This window comes from Myotis daubentonii, chromosome 1 (genome assembly GCF_963259705.1).
Source record: "Myotis daubentonii chromosome 1, mMyoDau2.1, whole genome shotgun sequence".
Lineage (NCBI taxonomy): Eukaryota > Metazoa > Chordata > Mammalia > Chiroptera > Vespertilionidae > Myotis > Myotis daubentonii.
In genome coordinates, this window is record NC_081840.1 from 23,655,474 (window position 1) to 23,675,734 (window position 20,261).

At 48.1% G+C, this 20,261-nt stretch overlaps 1 protein-coding gene across 3 annotated transcripts in view; it reads left to right on the forward strand.

Moving 5' to 3' along the window:
- DPF3 (double PHD fingers 3) overlaps positions 1–20,261 on the forward strand; it is a 274,154-nt gene that overhangs the window by 140,115 nt on the left and 113,778 nt on the right. The window lies entirely within an intron of this gene.

Below are 20,261 nucleotides of genomic sequence, written 5' to 3' on the forward strand. Positions count from 1 at the left end.
GTGTACAAGTTTTATTTGCTAAGGGTGGGAGGGAGGGGACTATGTTCTTCAATGCACTTCATCCAACCGCTCAAACGGCCTTGCACAATTTACAGGCCCTCGCATACACTCAAGGGTAATGACTGAGGTGGTTCCACCCCCTAGCCCCCCGACGGGTTGTAGGAGAGCCAAGTGTCTTGGAGTGGCACAATCCAGTAGACATATCATGCAGCCACAGGTGGCATTTTACGTTTTCTAGTGGCCGTATTAGAAACAGGAAAAAGAAACAGGTGCAGCTGATTTTACTGATAGATTCTATTTCACCCAAAATATAATAAACACGATCATTTCAGCATGTCATCATATAGAAATTATAAATGCGATAGTTTCCTTTCTTTGGGTATTGTTTTTGAATGCCTGTGTGAACTTTACACTTTCGGTCCCTTTTATTGTGCACTAGCCACATACATGTGCTAAGTTGGCCACAGGGCTAGTGGTGCCCGTTTGGGTCAGTGTGGTTCTAGACCTGCACTCAGCATATGGTTTGACCAGCACAGGCATCGCCTGGGAGCCTGGCAGAGATGAAGAACTTGGCTTCACCCCAGACCTGCTGGGTCAGAAGCTGCATTTTATTTTATTTATTTTAAATATATTTTAGTGATTTATTTTTACAGAGAGGAAGGGAGAGGGATAGAGAGTTGGAAACATCGATGAGAGAGAAACATCGATCAGCTGCCTCCTGCACACCCCTTACTGGGCATGTGCCCGCAACCAAGGTACATGCCCTTGACCGGAATCGAACCTGGGACCCTTCAGTCTGCAGGCCAACGCTCTATCCACTGAGCCAAACCGGTTACGGCCATTTTATTTTTTTAATCCTCACCCGAGGATGGATGGAGATATATATATATGGTAACTGTCTTTTATAGAACCAAAGATATTTAGCACTGTAAGATACCTCAGACATTATTAACTCCAATTCCTTGTTTTATTGAAGTCCAGACAGGTTAGGAGACTTTGCTCAAAGTCACACAGCAATTCCTGTGGGAAACAGCAGAGAATTCCCGTTGCTTGATTTCTCTGTTTAGTGCTTTTTCTGCTTTCTCATGCTGCTGATAAGTATTCTAAAAGAAACTTGAACAAGGCTTTCCCCCCTAAAATCCCGAATATATATATGTGTGTGTGTGTGTGTGTGTGTGTGTGTGTGTGTGTGTGTGAATATATAATTATTATTATTATTATTTTTTTTTTTATTGCTTAAAGTATTACAAAGGGTATTACATATGTATCCATTTTATCCCCCCGCCCTAGACAGTCCCCTAGCCTCCCCTATCCCCCAGTGTCTTATGTCCATTGGTTATGCTTATATGCATGCATACAAGTCCTTTAGTTGATCTCTTACCCCACTACCTCCTGCCCCCCAACCCTCCCCGGCCTTCCCGCTGCAGTTTGACAATCTGTTTGAGGCAGCTCTGCCTCTGTATCTATTATTGTTCAAAAGTTTATAATGGTCTCTATTGTCCATGAATGAGTGAGATCATGTGGTATTTTTCCTTTATTGACTGGCTTATTTCACTTAGCATAATGCTCTCCAGTTCCATCCATGACGTTGCAAATGGTAAGAGTTCCTTCCTTTTTACAGCAGCATAGTATTCCATCGTGTAGATGTACCACAGTTTTCTAATCCATTCATCTACTGATGGGCACTTAGGCTGTTTCCAGATCTTAGCTATGGTGAATTGTGCTGCTATGAACATAGGGGTGCATATATCCTTTCTGATTGGTGTTTCTGGTTTCTTGGGATATATTCCTAGAAGTGGGATCACAGGGTCAAATGGGAGTTCCATTTTCAGTTTTTTAAGGAAGAATATATAATTATTATTATTAAAATGCACCCAAGAGATAGTTGGAGTTCCTCCAGTCATTGATGTCAGACTTTCAAATCGAACTATCCTACCGAAAAAGGGAAATTGGCTCATGTAACAGTAGATCTCAGGGTTCACTAGTTTCAGGCTTAGCTGAATCCTGGCGCTCAAGCTTCATAGTGAGGGCTTGTGTCTCCTTCCACCAAACACTCTTCTCTTCAAGGGGCAGGCAAGGTAGCCAGCAGCAGCCCCAGACTCAGTGCTCAGCCACACCCAGCAGAAAGGCCAGTCTCCTTCCACAGCTGAGCTGGCTGGGGTTATGTCCGTCCCACCAATCACTGCCACCCAGGGGATGGGGCAATCTGATGGACTCACCATCATTATATCACAGTGTCTGGAAAGCACACTGGTTTACAAAGCCCTTTACAAAGCCTTTTCATTTATGGCACTTCATTGGTCCTGACCCTGGGAGGCAGAGAGGGCAGGACAGGGTAAATAAGCCCATTTTACAGGCCGGGGAATTCAGGTTGCAGACAGAGCTAAGGAGAGTTTACTGTGCTTTTCACATATCTGAGAACCAAGTCTCACTGTTAGTGGGACTGAGGCAAGAAGCTACTCACGAGTGTCTGGTCCTTCCACTGACGAACGTTTACATTGGGCATGCTGGCCTCCCAGCGGCAGGCTATGTAGCAGCTGGGGTTACAGCTGGCTTTGGACTTCCCCATCCCTGGACCTGCCATGACCTGTGCGGGGAGGGAAAGGATGACCCTAGGGTTTGCTGTGGCCAAGTGCCCACCAGCACATTGTGCGTATCTGTGATCATTAGGAAGTTTTCCTTGGCCTCTCCCTCATGCTTGGGCAGAAGCTGAGGGGGCTGTCCCTGGTCTCAGGTAGTAAAGGCCCAGCCCCTGAGATGCCTGGAGTCCTGGGGGAGGACCCTCTCTGGAAAGATAGTGCCAACCTGGACGAGGGTGACCCTCAGAGGCATGGCCACATCCCAAGGTGGAAAAAGATCCCAGCTAAGTTGGGCTCACCTGAGGCAGGCTCACCCTATAGGCCAGCCAGTGCCCAGGCCACCAGAAACAAGAACCCAAGGCTGGAATGAGCAGCTTTTCAAATGACACAGCTGCTTCGCGGATGGACGTGTTGCCCCTCTTTGGGTAATCAGACCTACTACTAAAATCAGACCCCCAAAGCCTTGGGCCAGATGTTTGCCATTTCCCTGTCCTGTGCTGAGTCTGTACTACTAGGCCGGGCCTGGCCCTCGGCATGTACCCCGACATCAGTTGGCGACTGCAGGTTGTGAATCAGGGTGCCAGGGGAGTGTCTGGGAGTCGGCCTTGGCCCGCAAAGCCTCAGGCCCATCCAGAGAAGCGAAGCAGCACAGAAACGCATCACCCGACACGGCTGCTTTGGGTTTTTCACACAAGCCAAAGTTTCAGAAAAGGACCTTCCTCCAGGGCCTCGGCGGGCCCAGGCGGGGCCTTGGAAGAAGGCGTCCCCTTTGGATGGACATTTACAGAACGATGCCCCTTTGGTCGGATAGTACAACGCACGCTGGATCTCAGCCCCCGTCAGTGTCTCCGCCTCATCATTTGTGAAATGCAGTTTCCAGCCGAGAGGATCTTTTCCCTTTTTGGGGTATATCCTTCCAAGCACTTGGACAGTGTTTTAAAACAGTTCTCTCTTATTTGTATTCTATTTGATTTGGGTTCAAAAAGGACTAGGCTTTTCGGTTGGTGCTTTTAGGTGCGACTCAGGGTAGAATCGTTGGTCAGAGTCCCTGGAGAACTTGCTGCGAATTCCTAGTTGGTGTGAACAGTCAGCTGGGTGGACGGATGGAGACGGATGTTTTCAGGGCTAGAGGAGCAGGTGAAGGAGACAGATGGAGGGAGAGGCCAGGGATCTGCTCTCTTTTTAGTGGAATTGGGAGTAACCTTTCTGAAGATCAGTGCATAGAGCCTGTCAGTATTTTAAAAGCACATGCCCTTTGACCTAGAAATTCTTTTGCTAGGAATTTATCCTATAAGTAAATATATAGTAACAAGGTAGACGGTTGCCCTTTGGGACATTGTTTGTAACGATAACAACAAAGAATGGAAACTACCAGAAGGTCCATTGATAGGACACTAGTTAAATACTACAGTACATTCATAAAATGGGATACTGTTTTGCCTTATAACGGAATGGAATGGAAAGATGTCCAAGATCTATTGTCCAGTGGAAAGATAAAAAGCAAATTGCAATATTATGGGCAAACCTGCTGAAAATCAATAACTGATTTGTTCAGCCTAGGCTGAATCTCTTTACATTTATGGAAAGTGGAAGACTGAATTTATGTTGAAAGAAAACCCACGAATGAACCAACCCACCCTTGGCCCTCCTCCACCCCCAGCCCCTATATGCTTTTCCTCTTCTCTCTCTTCCCTTCCAGCCTCCTAGTGTGGGTTCCCTTGGACAAACCCTTAGAATCTAGTTATGTCTCTGACTCTTGGAGCCTCCCCTGGGCTCCACCATCAGCACCCTCATCTGCTTGCGGGGAGGGAGAGGCATTCTCCTGATTTGTGAGAGACAGGGGGCGCTGGCCTGGAGCAACATTGTCTTTTTATTTTTTTTCTATTTTTATTTTATTTTATTTTTTTTAATTAAATCTTTATTGTTCAGATTATTACATTTGTTCCTCTTTTTTCCCCCCATAACTCCCCTCCTCCCAGTTCCCGCCCCACCCTCTGCCCTCACTCCCCACCCACTGTCCTCATCCATAGGTGCACGATTTTTGTCCAGTCTCTTTCCGCATCTCCCACGCCCCTTTCCCCCCAAGAATAGTCAGTCCATTCCCTATCTATGTCCCTGATTCTATTATGATCACCAGATTATTTGTTCACTTGATTCTTAGATTCACTTGTTGATAGATGCATGTTTGTTGTTCATAATTTGTATCTTTACCTTTTTCTTCTTCTTCCTCTTCTTAAAGGATACCTTTCAGCATTTCATATATTACTGGTTTGGTGGTGATGAACTCCTTTAGCTTTTCCTTATCTGTGAAGCTCTTTATCTGACCTTCAGTTCTGAATGATAGCTTTGCTGGATAAAGTAATCTTGGTTGTAGGTTCTTGGTATTCATCACTTTGAATATTTCTTGCCACTCCCTCCTGGCCTGCAAAGTTTCTGTTGAGAAATCAGCTGACAGTCGTATGGGTATTCCCTTGTAGGTAACTGGGTTTCTTTCTCTTGCTGCTTTTAAGATTCTCTCTTTGTCTTTTGCTCTTGGCATTTTAATTATGATGTGTCTTGGTGTGGTCCTCTTTGGATTCCTTTTGTTTGGGGTTCTCTGCGCTTCCTGGACCTGTAAGTCTATTTCTTTCACCAGGTGGGGGAAGTTTTCTGTCATTATTTCTTCAAATAGGTTTTCAATATCTTGCTCTCTCTCTTCTTCTGGCACCCCTATAATTCTGATGTTGGTACGCTTGAAGTTGTCCCAGAGGCTCCTTACACTATCTTCGTATTTTCGGATTCTTTTTTCATTTTGCTTTTCCAGTTGGGTGTTTTTCAAATCTTTGACTTGATTCTTGCGCTCCTCTGGTCTGCTGTTGGGTGTCTGTATAATATTCTTTATTTCCGTCAGTGTATGCTTAATTTCTAGTTGGTTCTTTATCACAACATCGAGGGTCTCATTAGATTTCTTGAGGATCTCACTACATTTATCGGTGGTCTCACCAGTCTTTTCGAGGGCCTTACTAAGTTTATCGGCAGCTTATAGACAGTTCTTGAGAGACCTTAAAAGTGTGGTTTTGAGCTCTATATCTTCCATTTCTGACATTTGCATCCTGTTTCTTTGTCTCCGCATTTTTTTATCTTTTCTTGGTGCACCCCCTAGTGGTCTTTGTGCGCAGTCTTGTTGTAGTTAAGCCTTGATTGTCGGCAATACCGGGGGTGATTTGACCTCCAGGCTAACTGGCTATGAGAGACAACTGTGTCTGCAGTGGGAGAGCTTCTGTGCTGAATCTCTAGGGCGGTGCTAATCTTGCCTGAGGCTTTCTGGCAAATGGCTCTGCGCAGGGCTTGGGCGGGGCGGGTCCCCGGGGATCTGCAAGGAGGGCGGAACAAGCAGTTATGGCTGCTCTCAGTTCCATCCCTAGGGGCTCTGCCTCTCAGAGTCCCAGCTACCGCTGCAAACCTCGTAGAGAAAGCTGCCTTCGAGTTCCGACCGAAGCCAGACAGTCCCGCTTCTCCCGTTTGAGTCTGGGTCCCCAGAGACTCGCCCGGATCTGGAGCTCAGAGTCTGAAACTCCCTCCCGATTGAAAACAACAACCACGCCCTCCGTCGCCAGCCCGCTCCGTGCGCGCACTCCGCACCCGAGTATTTCACTTCAGCACTGCGCCTCCTCTGAGTCTGGGTATGATATTCTCTTTCCTCCTAGTTGTAGAATTTCCACTCAACCAGCCTTCCTGTGGTTCTGGATGATGTCCGTTCTGTCCTTTAGTTATATCTCTGAAGTGGTTGTTCAAGGCAGCAATCTCCGGTGTTAACCTATGTCGCCATCTTGGTTTCCCCCCTAGCAACATTGTCTTAAGGCATGAGTTTCCTTCTGAGTCAGACCCTTCCACAGATAACGAGGAGGTGCCACAAGAAATTTATCATGCCACCCTAACCGGTTTGGCTCAGTGGATAGAGTGTCGGCCTGTGGACTGAAAGGTCCCAGGTTCGATTCCGGTCAAGGGCATGTACCTTGGTTGTGGGCACCTCCCCAGTAGGAGGTGTGCAGGAGGCAGCTGATCGATGTTTCTCTCTCATCGATGTTTCTTACTCTCTATCCCTCTCCCTTCCTTTCTAAAAAAATCAATAAAATATATTTTTAAAAAATTTATCATGCCAACACCCAGCGTGTCCCTCTGGTCTTCCTTGTTTCCTTGCCTGAGTCTAGCCAGTGGCAGGCAGCTTTCAGCAACAAAAGCCAGGATGTCATGTGGGTCAAAGTTGTCCTTCACCCAGGTCTGCAGAGCTGAGAGCTCTGACCAGGAGCCATGTCAGGGCAAGGGACAGGGGGTGCATATTCAGGAATCTTGAGGGACCTTGGAGAAGGTCTGAGGACAGGGCTGCAGCTCCACCTGCTTCTGGCTCAGCCTCCCGAAGCACAGACATCGTTGGTGCTGAGGAGACATTGCAGGGTAGGGAGTGGAGAGCCGATTGCTGCTATTATTTGTTCTGGGGCTAAATTAGACAGCGATGGAGTTCACCCCAGTCCTGCTGTCCTCATCCCATCTCCCTCACTGTGAACATTCCACCCCACCTATGTTCCTTTACTATTTGCTGAAGATAAAAATGTGTCTGTGTGGGGGTGGGATGGGGCTGAGAGCTGGGGAGAGCTCTTTGGAATTTGAAAGCATTCCCAACGTCCCTGAACCTATGCGTTTCTCACGCCTAACATCACCCCTCCAATCAGCCTTGAATAAATATCTCGCAACCTCCTACTTGCCTGGGCGCCTGAAGGACAACACACGCGACATTATTTCTCTCCACTGACTGACAATGGAGTTCAGTGTTCTCTGCAGCTTGCACTTGGCCGCAAGGTGTCTCATGGTGCAGCCACCACAATTCCTGCGACAGGAAGGCTTGGGCCAGGGGCCTGGTGTCCGAGAGCAGCGCCCTTGGACCTTTTCCCCAAGAATGGGGCTCTGTCCTTGGGAAGGGGGGCCGAGCTGGCAGGAGAGAAAGGTGGATAGTGAGTATCCACCAGAAGGCCCCGAAGCGGGACAGATGTTGGGCAAAAGCCAGCTGATGAGGAAAGAGGCCTTCAACTCCCCCTACTTCTGCTCTTGTCTTTTCTTTTTTTATTTAGTTTTTGAGAGCTTGTTTGGAGGTTCTAGCAGGGGAGCGCAGCTACTCGTATACCCTTGACCGAAGACGGGTCCTCTCCTCGGCGGGGGGTGGGGGGGTGGGGGGGTGAGGGGGTGGGGGGGTGAGGGGGTGGGGGGGTGAGGGGGGTGGGGGGGTGAGGGGGTGGGGGGGTGAGGGGGGGTGGGGGGGGTTGGGCCGAATCAACCCTGGCGATCAATGGGGTGACAGATGTCGCAGCCAGATCGCCCTCACATCCTTCTTTAGTTTTTGAATGAAGAAACGGAAAAGGCTGGGAACAAACTTCTACTTGTTATCCCTCTGGATTAAATGCTCGGATCGTCAGTTAGATCAGTTTAGCCTCTTCCAACCCTGCCCTGTTTGGTCCCCATGGTCTAGGGCAGGTTTTATCTTTGTTGCAGAGGTTGGGAGACTGTGGCATGGAATTAGGAAGTTAATTTCCTGGGGGACACAGCGGGGAGCCGAGGAAGGAACCCGAGGGGAAGCCTGTTGGAACGGGCTCCCTGCTGCTCCCGGACCCTACACACATCCACCCTGTCCTGTTGCTCTCAGACCAATAGGGCTTTTACAGCCGATGCTTATTCTGCTCCCGAAATGTACCTGCAGCCTGTAAATCTCTCTGCTCTGGGGGAGCAAGCATGGCTCTCTGCCACCCCTGCCAAATTCCAAGGGTGATGGGAGGGAAGGCAGCCAGGAATGGAGTTCTGGTTCTTTCTCATGGTTTTCTTTGGCAGCCACTCAATGGCTGGGGATGAATGACCAAGGGAATCGCCCCACCACACGTTGTTGGGGGACCATGAACAGCAGGGCAGGGACCATGAGGAGACGGCAGCCTGGGTGCTCAAAAGCAGAGGGTGCCATAGCTGGCCAACAACAGGTCACAGGGACCCTCCGAGGGCTGCCCCCCATGGGAGTGATCCCGACACAGCCAGAGTCCCGGCTGCTGGGCAGGGGTGGAGGGCCTGTTCGCTCGCCTAGGGTGCTGTCCCCACAGCCCAGAGCTGCCAGAGCTCTGCAGATGGGAGCAGGCTGCGGCCAACTTCCCCAGCTTTTGAAAATCCTGCATCTTAATTAGTTCCCCACTGCTTTTGTACATGGCCCACATTTTAATGGTCTCCAGGCCTGTTCCACAGTTTGCTCTCGGATGTTCGGCGTGATTTCTCTTCTCCTCAAGACAGTCCCCCTGGCTCCTCCGGCACCCTCCCAGTCCGGGAACAACTTAGGGAGCGCCGATGTGCCAAGCATGTAGCCCGAGATTGATGAGCCTGTCAGCCGGCTGCCTCTGCCCCCTGGCCTCCTCCCTCCTGTGTGCTCCTCACAGGGATGAGGCAGGCTGGGGTGGGCGAGCTGGGGGAGGCGAATGCAGAGGCCGGTGGAGCCCCTAGCCAGGTGTGAGACAGTGGACAACGTGACCTTCCCTGGCTCGCAGAGGAGCCTGGCTGTCCTTCCGAGGGGAAAGGACGTTCCAGCTCCCACCTCCATCTGTCAGTGCTTATCTGTCTCTGCGGGGGGCTGGAGGGTGCCTGAGCTTGGTCGGCTGGAGAATGGATGCCTTCAAGTGCATCAGGGGGAAATGACCAGTCATTTATCTCTTTCCTGCAGTGTCAGAGCCTGCAGCCATCCATCCATCCCGGGGGCCTGCAGCTTCTTCAGCTCTTGTTGGCCTCGTGAGTGTGAGAGCTGGAGACAGGTGGGAGGCCCCCGCAGCCCCTGCTTCATGCTGTGACTGTTCATGGCTTTTTTAAAAACCTTCCTGGCATCTCGGGAAGGAGCTGGGTCTGGGGACAGCCTGCGCTGCCTTGGCACTGGCAGGAACGCGCTTTGAAGGCAGAGGTGCACCCATTTTTTTCATCTGTATCCCAAGTGCCCAGAACATAGGCTTGGCACATAGTAGGTGGACAGTAAAGACTTGTCAAAGGAATGAAGGGAAGAAAGGTGTCCATTGTTTGATCTCAGGCTTGAAGATCACGGCTTAGCTCTCATCATCGCGTTTCACAGATGAGGGAGACGGAGCCAGAGAGGAGCAGCCTGCAGCAGCTGACCTTGCCTTCCCATCCCGTGTCCAGCCCTTCCCGTGGGGCCTGTCCCAGCGTTGCATCTTGCCTCTCTTTGGTAGGAACTACAGCTGTGCTCCGCGGGAGAAAATACATCAAACAGGGATCCCAAGGTCTGGGTTCAAGTTCAGACCCCTCCATCCACTGGCTGTGTGGCTTTGGGCAGTTACCTAACCTCTCTGGCCTTGATTCTTCATTTGTAAAATGCAGCATGGCAGCTGCTCTGCTCACTTCACAGGGTTGTTCTGAGAGTCACGTGGATGGTGGAGCTGAGGGCGCAGCACGTGCGAGGAGGCCCTGGGATGCCCTCTCTGTGCTGCACTGCTGGGCGGCTGAGGGGCCTCTGCCATACTGTCCCTGTGCCCAGCACCGAGGGTGCACTGGTTGAGGGAGATCCCTGCCGAGCTGGCAGGGTGTGTGCTGTCTGGCCCAGAATGGGAACGTGTTCTGCGTTGGAGTCTTTTCCAAGTCCGCTGTGTTCCACTCTGAGGAGAGGAAGGAACACAGCCTGGCGTCTGGCTATGGGATTGACTCACCTGGAACAGAACCACGGCTTGCACTAGCTCACACCTTGCTTCCCAGAGCTCAGCCCTTTGGCATCTATTGCCTGGGGCACATAGATAAACTGGGTGAGACTTCCCTGCTTTTATTAACACTGTAGTGTGCTAGGCAATGCCCACCTGGCTGAGTCTTTTCTTCTTCTTTTTAAAAAATATATATTTACTTTATTGATTTCAGAGAGGAAGGGAGAGAGAGAGATAGAAACATCAATGATGAGAGAGAATCATTGATTGGCTGCCTCCTGCACACCCCCTACTGAGGGGGATCGAGCCCGCAACCCAGGCAAGTGCCCTTGGCTGGAATCGAACCTGGGACCCTTTAGTTCGCAGGCGATGCTCTGTCTTCTGAGCCAAACTGACCAGGGCTGAGTCTTCTTCTGTCCTTGGCCTCAGCTGGTCCATCTTCTTCTGAGTACTGGGCCCCTGGCCTCCACACCTGGCCTTCATTCTGTTTACTCTGTGGGGATGCCCGCTGCTCAGGGGCCAGGGAACTGTGCCCCAATATGTGCCGCCTCTGGATGTGCTGCCAACCAGGATGTAAGTGCATGAGGACAGGGCTTATCTCTATCATGAGCCGACCTCACCTAAGCACCAAGCTTGGCTCGTTGGTGCGGCTCCACACTCAGCACTGCAGTAACTACTGTTTCCCCACGTCTGCCCTCATCCCCCTCAGCTATTGATCCTGGTAAAAGGTGAGCATTATCATGTCACTCTCTGCTTGAAACCTCCATTGGCCTCCGATCGCACTCTGAGCAGAAGCCAGCTTTCTCACAGGGACCTCACCACCCTTCAGGGCGCCCCTAACTCTGACCTGGGCTCCTCTTCCACTGGCTCACCGTGCTCCAGGCAGAGGAGCCTCGGCACTGATAGCTCCTTGGCCTGGAATGTTTGTTTTAGGTATTTTTTCTCCCGCATTAGAATATACCATCTATGAAGCAGGAGTTTTTGTCTCATGTTCACAGCTGTGTCCCTAGCACCTAGAAAAGAGTCTGGTACATAGTAAATGTTTAATCATTATTTGTCAAGGGAAGGAATAGAGCAAGGCATCCTCCATGTGGTTCTGCCATGATTTCCAATCTGCAGGCCAACGCCCATCCTGGAATTGAAGCGGGGCGGGCACCTCCGCCTTCGAGCTCTGCCTCCTCCTCAGCCTCCTCTGTCCTCTGCGGGCTATGGACTCAGCAGACTCAGCCTCTTTGCTTCCATTCCCTCCAGGCCATGCCCGGGTGGGGTGGAAAGGTGTGCCCCACCGTCTCTCAGGCTCTGAGAGTGTCAGCGGTTGAGGAGTTAGTGGAGAAGTGCAAGGAGAGGGAGACTTTAGTAGACCGAGCACGCCCCCTGTGCCCAGCACTCGATAGTTTCCATGATCTTACCTGCCCCACAACAACACCAGGAAGTGGGCTTTGTTCTGCCAGTTCTACGGATGAGATCAAGGCCACGTGTGTGTTTCGGGTACTAGAGCTCACATTTCACCCCAGAGGGGCCTCTTGCGCTTTCCAGTTATCTGCGTTCTCTTCAGCTATTTCACCACTCAGTCCATCCCCGTCATCCTTCCTTTCCTCCCGTGCTGCTCAGCTGCCCTGGCTTGGTGTGGTGGCCAGCGCGGTGGGGAGCTTCCTTTAACAGTGTGGGTGTTTTTCTGTGTCTCAGGGGTGGGGGGATGCTTCTCTGTGGTTCTGGCCTCTGTGTCGGCTTACGAGTGGGTGGGTAGGTACGGCAGGTTGTGAGAGCCAGAGGCCATGTCGGGGAATGATCAACCCTCCTGTTGTGTGGATATTCTCGGATTCTTAAAAAATAAATTTTTTTTATTGATTTCAGAGAGGAAGGGAGAGGGAGAGAAAGAGAGAAACATCACTGATGAGAGAGAATCATTGATCGGCTGCCTCCTGCACGCCCCACACTGGGGATTGAGCCTGCAACCCAGGTATGTGCTCTGGAGGGAATCAAACTGTGACCTCCTGCTTCATAGGTCAAAGTTCAACCTCTGAGCCATGCTGGCCGGGCTATTCTGGGATTCTCGAACACGCGATAACAAGGGCCTGAAGGGTGCAGTCTGGGTGATGGGTCCTCAATGTGAACCTTATCTATTTTGAGCTCTATGAATCACAAAACAGGGAGTCAACGGCAGCCAAGAAAATGGCACCCCTGAGGAATGAGCAGATGGATTCCTGGGCCTGTCACCATCGCAGGAAATCAGGTCTTTGGCTCCCCCCAATCTCTTCCCCTGTGGGGTGAGATAACAATATCCTCCCCTCCCCCCGTGAGCCTGATGGGGATACATGAAGGAATGATTCTTAAGCTCCTTGCTCCTTGGTGTACCTTGATGTATAATAAACCCAAGGAAATATGATGAGTTTAACTCCTCGAAATAATAAGCACCCAGAGAGAAAACTGCACATTTGTATTTTTAAAGAAAAACTAGAGGCGGGTTAAAATAAAAATCTGAGCGCTCATGATGTAGCAGGAGGATTGTCTGCCCTTGTCTGTGGGATTTCTCCCTCCCTTTTGCACCATAACTCTACCTCCGGGCCCCTGCCTCGCAGAGAGCTCGTGATGGATGGACGGATGGATGTGCCTTGTCGGGTGTTTCACTGCAATTTCCCTCGGGGCAGTCTGTCTGTTGGCGGAGCACAGCCTCCCGAAAGATGGTATCTCTTGCAAACTCGACAGCTAACAGACAGCTCCTCTCTTTGTATATTTCCCCAAAGAAGAACTGTCTTAATCTGTTTTTTATGTGGCATATTTTATTATAATCCATATATGACTTGCAGGTTTTCAGTCCTCCATCCTGAGCCAAAAACAAAACAAAACACAACACAACACAACAACGCGTGAAGAGTCAGAGGCTCCGTGAGCCTGTGACATCCAGGCGTGTGCATTTTTAAATGACCTGGGATTGAATTACTCACTGCGCTCCCGTGTTGTACTTTCGGGCTCATCTTGCCTGCGTCCTGTTAATGAGCTCAGTGGCTCCAACAGCTCGTGGAAGCTTTGCTTTTGGGGTGTTCGGTGGTAAGCTTGGGGCACCTTTGTCCAAAGCCGGTGGCTTTGATCTCCATCCAAGAGGGTGCTGCCCTGTCCACCCTGTCCACAGCCCTGGGGAGAGCCGGCCATTGCTCTTCACTAGTGGTTTTCTTTATTTCTTTGCCTTTATTTGTGATTTTCTTTTCTTTCTTCTTCTTCTTTTTTTTAAAGACTTTCTGTGCTTCAGTCCTTGTTTGTCTAAGAGGTTTTTTCTTATTTGGAAACCGATTTGCTTCGGTTTGCACAGAAGCTGTCTCTGGTGTGATGGATCGTGCTGGAAGTCACCCAAGGAGTATCTCTGTTCCCAATTAGAAGTGGAGGCAGAGCTGCGTACGGGGGCCCAGGGAGGCGGCTGGCTTGGGTGACAGCTGCTGCTGCTCTGGAGAGAGTAACGATCCGTGGGTTTATATCCATGTGTATAAAATCAGGCTAATTTAAAGATGAATTATGTGTGTGTTTTGGACCATTTTCTTTCAATGTTAAAGGTTTGATGGCTCCTATTAGGTTATGTGGTCCCTAAATTTGTGTGAGATTCAAATTGAGTACACTTTTAAAGAATGACTAAATCCTACATCTAGATGAGATGTATTCGGATAAAACGGAATCAATGAAATCCCTCAGGGATTTCAACAGGGCACATGTCTGGACACACATTGTGCAAAAGCTTGGACCTATTAGCTTCTTTCCCCTTCAGTCTGGACCTTCTGTGGTCAGGGCCAGAGAATGTACCCTGTGCTGGTTTGCTGGGAGGCCCTGGTCAGCATGTTACTCTGACCTTGCGAGCCTTACCCACAGTGCTTTGAAACCAGAGTTTGCCAGAGGTCAGCTAGAATGCTGTCTTAGAATGGCAGTTGGCCAAGTATTAAGCAGGCACCATTAAGAACAATATTTAATGTTTTTCCTGTTTTTTGAAAGCAAATCATAGCAAACATTACTTTTAATGGCTACCAACCTGCCCTAATATGATAGCCACTAGCAGTCAGCCGTGGGCAAACTACGGCCCGCGGGCCGGATCCGGGCCCGTTTGAAATGAATAAAACTATTGAAAACAAAGACCGTACCCTTTTATGTAATGATGTTTACTTTGAATTTATATTAGTTCACACAAACACTCCATCCATGCTTTTGTTCCGGCCCTCCGGTCCAGTTTAAGAACCCATTGTGGCCCTCGAGTCAAAAAGTTTGCCCACCCCTGCACTAGCTACATGTGCCTAGTGAATACTAGAAATGTGGCTAATGTGAATTGAGATGTGCTATATGTATAAAACACACCAGATTTTGAAGACTTAATGCAAATAAAAGAATGCGAAATATTGCATTAATATTTTTATATTGATTACATGTTGAAATGATAATATTTGTATATACTAGTATTCAGTTAGGAAAAATATATTAAAATTAATTGCGTCTGTTGTTCTTTACTGTTTTTTAAAAAATTATTGATTTCAGAGGAAGGGGGAGAGAGAGAGAGAGAAACATCAATGATGAGAAAAAAAATCATTGATCAGCTGCTTCCTGCATAATGTCCCCCTCCTCCCCCCCCACTGGGAATTGAACTGTGACCTTCTGGTTAATAAATCGATGTCCAGCCACTGAGCCATGCTGGCTGGGATGTGCTTTACTTTTTATTTATTTATTTATAAACCTTTATTGTTGAGATTATTACAGATGTCCCTCTTCCCCCCCCCCCCCCCATTTCCCCTCTCCACCCCGTTCCCGCCCCATCCCAGGCCTTAACCGCCCTATTGTCTGTGTCCATAGGTAATGCATATCTATAATAATAAAAGCATAATATGCTAATTAGACTGGACAACCGAATGACCTTCTGGATGTCATTCCGGACATCCTTCCCGATGAAGCCGCGGCGGTGGTGGCCGAGGCAGAGGTGGTTAGGGACGATCAGGCAGGCAGGCGAGCAGTTAGGGGTGATCAGACAGGCAGGTGAGTGGTTAGGGGTGATCAGGCAGGCAGGCAAGCGGTTAGGAGCCAGCGGTTCTAGATTGAGAGAGGGATGTCCGACTGCCGGTTTAGGCCCGATCCCACAGGGGTCGGACGTCCCTCAAGGGGTCCCAGATTGTGAGAGGGTGCAGGCCAGGCTGAGGGACCCCCTCCTCCCCAAGTACGAATTTCGTGCACTGAACCTCTAGTATGCATATAAGGTCTTTGTTTAATCTCTTCCTGCCCCTCCACCCCCTTCCTTCTGAGAATCATCAGTCTGTTCCATTTTCATGCCTCTGATTCTATTCACCAGTTTATTCTGTTCATTAGATTTCTTATTCTTTTATTTTGATTTTAGATCTGATTGTTGGTAGGTATGTATTTGTTGCCATTTTATTGTTCATATTTTTGATCTTTTTCTTCTTCTTCCTCTTCTTAAAGAATACCCTTCAACATTTCATATAATACTGGTTTGGTGCTGATGAACTCCTTTAGCTTTTTCTTCTCTGTCAAACTCTATCTGACCTTCAATTCTAAATGATAGCTTTGCTGGGTAGAGTAATCTTGGTTGTAGGTCCTTGCTATTCATCACTTTGAATATTTCTTGCCACTCCCTTCTGGCCTGCATAGTTTCTGTTGAGAAATCATCTGACAGTGGTATGGGCATTCCCTTGTAGGTAACTAACTTATTTTCTCTTGCTGCTTTTAAGATTCTCTCTTTATCTTTAGCCCTTGGCATTTTAATTATGATGTGTCTTGGTGTGGTCATCTTTGGGTTCCTCTTGTTTGGGATTCTGTGCTTCCTGGACAGAGTAAGTCTATTTCTTTCACCAGGTAGGGGAAGTTTTCTGTCATTATTTCTTCAAATAGGTTTTCAATATCTTGCTCTCTGTCTCTTCTTCTGGTACCCCCATAATGAGAATGTTTATATGGTTGAAGTTGTCCCAGAGGCTCCTTACACTATCCTCATATTTTTGGATTCTTTTTTCTTTTTGCTCTTCTGGTTGGGTGTTTTTTGCTTCTTTATATTTCAAATGGTTGATTTGATCTCAGAATGCTCTACTCTACTGTTGAATCCCTGTATATTAATCTTTATTTCAGTCAGTGTATGCTTAATTTCTGACTGGTCCTTTTCCATTTTTTTGGAGGTTTCTAGAAGATTCTTGAGTAACCTTATAACCATGGTTTTGAACTCTATATCCAGTAGTTTGCTTTATTCCATTTCTTTCATTGGTGACATGTTTCTTTGTCTCCACATATTGGCTGCTTCCCTATGTTTGTTTCTATGCATTGGGTTTAGCTGCTATGTATTCTTGAGTTGGTGGAGTGTCTTTGTGGAGTAGGTATTCTACAGGGCCCAGTGGCTCACCCTCCCCAATCACCTGAGGTGGACACTCTAGGTACATCCCTTTGTGGGCTGTGTGCACAGTCTTGTAGTTGAGACTTGATTGCTGTTGTGTCACTGGAAGGAATTGGTCTCTAGCCCAATTGGCTGTGAGGATTAGCTGCAACTACAGTGGGAGAGCTGCTGTGCAGGAGACACCCCTATGGAGCAGGACTTGCTTCAGTGGGGCTTTGGTGCTCACTGAGTCTGCCCCTAGAGTGTGTTGCTTATGGATGTGTAGAGTTGTAATCTGGTATGGTCTGACACTGACCACTGGGTATACTGGCTCTTGGGTCTCCAGGGAGGTGCAAAGCCAGCCACTGCCTGGGGCTGCCCAGTAGGAGCTACAGAGAGATCTGCAGATTCCTCCTCTTTGTATCCTCTTTGGAAGTGCCCAGATGAGGCCCAGCTATGAAACAAGGCAGGTTGATGCTGGTGCTGGGTCTTGGGCCTTTTACTAATAGGTTTGGGGCTCCCTGACCCAGCTGCAGCTTGTTTGAGAGACTTTTAACCTAAGCAAGGACAGGCCATTCATATGCAAAAGCTGCTGCATCCAGCTTGGGTGGGGTTGTAAATTGGATGAGGCGGGTCTTAGGAAATCACTAGGGTGGAGCAAACAGAAATGGCTGCCAGTCAGCCCTGCTTCCAGGGAGGTTCTAGCATAGGAACAATGACCCCTGCGAGCACCTCCATCTGGGAAAAAGCTGCCCTGAATTCCTGCCCTGATGCCAGACAATCCAGTTCCTCCTCATATATATTTCTGCTCTCCATAGCCTCACCCTGGTGCTGGAGCTCAGAGGACACGGGACCTTGTAAATTTATTTTGTGGTGCCGGCCTTGTAAGAGGAACAGCTGGGTTTCCAGCAGCCTCTGTGTCACTGAGCTCCAATCTGCACTGTTTTTTTTTTTTTTTTAATAAATATATTTTATTGATTTTTTAGAGAGAGGAAGGGAGAGAGATAGAGAGTTAGAAACATCGATCAGCTGCCTCCTGCACATCTCCTACTGGGGATGTGCCTGCAACCCAGGTACATGCCCTTGACTGGAATCGAACCTGGGACCTTTCAGTCCGCAGGCCAACGCTCTATCCACTGAGCCAAACCGGTTTCGGCTGCACTGGTTTTTCATCCTGTAATTCTTACTGCTTTTAGGGACTTCTTTTCCCAGCTCTGGGACCCTGGGCTGGGGGTCTGGTGTGGGGCTGGGATCACTTGGTCCTCCAGGCCGCCTCCACAGAGATGATATCCCTTCTGATTAAAAAAGTGGCACATGTGGGGCCCGGAATAGCCCACCAGCCTGTTTCGTGCCTCTGACTTCCTACCAGTGTCAGTGTGCTTTCTTCTTTAGTTGTAGGACTTCCATTCAGCCAGCTTTCCAGTGGTTCTGGATGATGGTTGTTCTGTATTTTAGTTGTAATTTTGATGTGGTTGTGGGAGGCAGCCAGTATAGACATTTACCTATGCCGCCATCTTCAAATCTCCACTCTTTACTTTTTAAAATGTGGCTACTAGAAAGTTTAAATGATGTAAGTGGCTTGCCTTATGTTTCTATTGGATAGTGCTGCTGTACCATTAAAATCATTGTTATTCAAACTTTTGTAATAATAATATGTTGCATTTAGAGGGCACTTAGAACATCCCAGGCTCTTTACATATATGATCTAATTTTGAATCTTAAATTTTGAATCGAAAAACCAGCACAAGAATTGATACGTCTCAGTTTCCACTCTGTTTCTCACACTAGTTTTGTGTGTGGATCTTTTCAGTTTCTATATGTGGTGTATTAACTTGTTAATTCTCACACCAACACTGTGAAATAGTATGACCATAACCACTTAACACAAAAGGAAATGGAAACTCTAAGGTTTACGTAACTAGCCAGCATATGGCAAGGCTAGGGTTTGACTCCAAGGCTGCCTGAAAGAACTTCTAGGAGCCAATGAAATATCTTGACAGTCAGGCAAGAATGATGCCACTGTATTTCTCTGTGACCCTGGGAAAGTCTCCTTAGTCTCTCTGTGTCCACTTTCCTCATTAAGGGGTTGGACTTCAGATGCTATTGGAGGTTCCTTCTAGCTCATTTCATTGTTGCCATTTTGGTTTTCCTTCCCCTCTTGATTCTTCTGCTGTGCCCATCTGGTAAAGGATTAGAAGACCAAGGGAATAGATTGAATTATAGGAAAGCAGGATGGAGGAATACTTAGCATGGGAGTAAGAGGGAGAAGGAGGAGGAGGAAGTTCAGTTGATGAGAAATTCTATATGAGGTCAGTACTGTGGTGACAGTGAACACCACATGGGGATGTTCAGCTAGAACAGCCCAGAGCCATGACACAAACCTGCCCTCCACCTCAGCAGAGATCTGCCTTTTATCTCTAAGTGGGAAAACTATGGAGAGAGCCTAGGAATGCAGTGGAAATGTGCAAAGGTTTGGAGAAAGACTTTTCAAGAGAGGCAAGGCACAGTCTGTACAATTAGATTAGGTGAATGGGTTCTGGAGGTAGATTGGGGTCAAGGCGGACTTTATCCCTTAGCAGCTGTGTGATATTAAGCAAGTTCTACACCTCCCTAAGCTGCAGTGTCTGCATCTATAAAATGGGATCACGGTACTTTCCTCTTGGGTGGTGGTGGGGATTAAGTAGCAATGACAGCTGCTGCATTTTGAATGTTTACTGTGTGCCAAGCACCCTGCATATACACACAGATATCAACACCCACTAGGGTCATTAGGGCTCAGCCTGGGCCTGCAAACTACTAATAAGGATGCATGAAGTGGAGCTCTTGTCATGATCTTAACAGCCTCTAGAAAAGATTTGGTTGCATTCTTGCCCTACTGTATTACTTTATTTTATTATTTAAAAATATTTTTATTGATTTCAGACAGGATGGGAGAGGGTGAGAGATAGAAACATCAATGATGAGAATCATCTATTGGTTGCCTCCTGCACAACCCCCACGGGGATCGAGCATGCAACCTGGGGCATGCGCCCTAACCGGGAATTGAACTGTGACTTCCTGTTTCATAGGTTGACACTCAACTACTGAGCCATGCCAGTTGGGCCTACTGTGTTACTTTAGATGAAGTTACTTCTCTGAGCCTCTCAAGTGACTCATTTATAAAATGAGATGATTAAAACAGATGATCTGTAAGGTTTCTTTTTCAGCTCAAAATGTACAATTCTGGAAGTAAGGTTTATTTAGTGTTGAGAAGACTAAGGGGATACTAAAATATGAACGTCAAATATATAGATATGAATGATTATTGTAAGTTTGAGGGATGGTGAGCAGCTGTTCTCTTTTGACCTTGGATAGGACATGAGGCGGCACACTTTAATTGTTTTAGACCTCGCTTTGGAAGCCTTTTCTGACTTGGGAGGAAGAATAATATGTCATTGGAGCAGGCTCTGAAGTTGTACACTCTGAACTCATTAAAGCAGACAGTTGACTTGTTCTGACACTCAATTTCAGTGTAACTTCACACAGGCCTTCCCTGACCCTGTGATCTAAACAGACCCCCACCTATTCTTCCTTCACATTTCACTCCATGGGGTTCCTCCAAAGCCCTTATTACAGTTTGTAATGGCGTATGTTTATTTTGGACTT